We start from the raw sequence: 1,975 nt of genomic DNA, 5'->3' as shown, positions 1-1,975 counted from the left end.
TGACTACGAAAAAGAATGTCGTCAAAGTAATACAATGCACCAGACACAACGGCACTTTGACTTTTCATGTACACAAATTCGCTTTCAAGTAAGCAGTGAAAATCCCTTCCTTGGAGCAAGTCCAGAAGGAATCACAAATTGCCAGTGTTGTGGCCATGGCCTTGTCAAGATTAACATATAAACTTAAAGACAATACTATTGAACAGGCTGACTCCACTTTTTGTGTGGACAAAAACTTGCACTTGAAAACTAACCACAGATATTTTACACAGATACAGATCCAGATGTATATTTTGAAAGTAGCTTACTGTGACTTTGTTGTTTATACAAAATGTAAACCGTTACCTAGTTTAGTTATTATACGCGTGCCATTGAACATTAACTTCTGCATTCAATGATAGTAAAATGTTTATCCTAGACCAGGATCATGATTAAATACGTATAACGGATAAATCTATTAGAGAAGATTGTGCCTTCAGTTACTTCATTTTAACTGAAACTTGCTTTTAAGATAGTGCCTGAGTAAAATGCTTATTATGATGCAATAATAATTGCCCTTTTCAATGACATTTACGCGTAAAATTTCCCTATTTCTGACTAGCACCTTGAACTTGCGTCTCTGTCTTGGCGCATTTAAAACCTCACCAGTTGAGAGTCTGTATGTAGAGGCTGATGAGCACTCACTCTCTAACAGACGTTTGAAGCTTGGACTTCAATATGCTGTCAAACTAAAAGCCTACTCAGATAATCCTGCCTACAGCTGTGTTTTTAATCCAATTTATGAAGATATTTTTGCAAAACATGAAAATAAAATTCCCCCGTTAGGTATACGTTTAAAACCACATTTAGCTTCTTTTGATTTAAAATCTGTTGCTCAAGTTGAAACTTGCAAATGTCCTCCATGGGAACTTCCCAAACCAAAAATGATATTTGATCTCCGTGAACACAATAAAAATAAAACAAATCCTCTTTTAATTCAGCAACACTATGCTGAAATCAAAGCCAATTATTCAGATTTTTCAACTGTCTATACTGATGGATCAAAAGATGGTGACAGAGTTGCATCTGCTGCTGTCTTCAGGGACAGAGCTGCAACTCTCCGTTTGCCATCTGATGCATCGATCTTTACTGCTAAAGCAGAAGCAATAATTTTGGCTTTGAAATTTATTGCTTCTTCAGATAAATCCAAATTTATTATATGTTCTGATTCACTTTCATGCTTACAAGCTATACAAAATACTAAAATTAAAAACCCAACAATTCTCAAAATTTTATATGTAATGAGGAATTTAAAAATTCTTCTTAAAGAAATATTATTTCTATGGGTGCCGAGTCATGTTGGAATCCTTGGAAACACAGCTGTAGACCTTGAGGCAAAGAATGCCCTGGGTGACCCTTTATCTAACTGTGATATACCATATACCGATTTTAAATCTAATATTAGAGAATATGTTTTTAATATATTGAAAAATAAATGGAGTAAAAAAGATGGTAATAAATTACATGAAATTAAACCTAATTTATGTAAACCTTTCAATAATTTTATGTGCAGAAAAGATCAGTGTGTTATTTCTAGATGTCGTATTGGTCATACTAGAATAACACACGAATATCTTTTAAAAAATGAAGTAGAACCACAATGTATACCTTGCAACTGCAAGTATACTATTAAACATGTTTTAATCAATTGTATTGACTTTGCTGATATTCGTAAGAAGCATTTCAATGTCAATAATATGTATGATTTATTTAATAATGTTTCATTTACAAATATTGTTTCATTTTTAAAAGAAGTTGGAATATATTCTAAAATATAAAAATGTTATTATATTTAAAACGATTTAAAATTTTTATCACGTTATCTTAATGTTCATTTTTATTTGTAAATAATCAATTTGCTTTAATCTAGAATTTTAGTTTATTGAAGGACCTTTTGTCTGATTTTAAGAATATGCTTTAAATTGTAAAAAATATT

The sequence above is a fragment of the Mytilus californianus genome, unplaced genomic scaffold, assembly GCF_021869535.1.
Source record: "Mytilus californianus isolate M0D057914Y unplaced genomic scaffold, xbMytCali1.0.p SCAF_32, whole genome shotgun sequence".
Taxonomy (NCBI): Eukaryota; Metazoa; Mollusca; class Bivalvia; order Mytilida; family Mytilidae; genus Mytilus; species Mytilus californianus.
The sequence above is the reverse complement of the archived record's forward strand: the minus strand, read 5'-3'. Positions refer to the sequence as shown.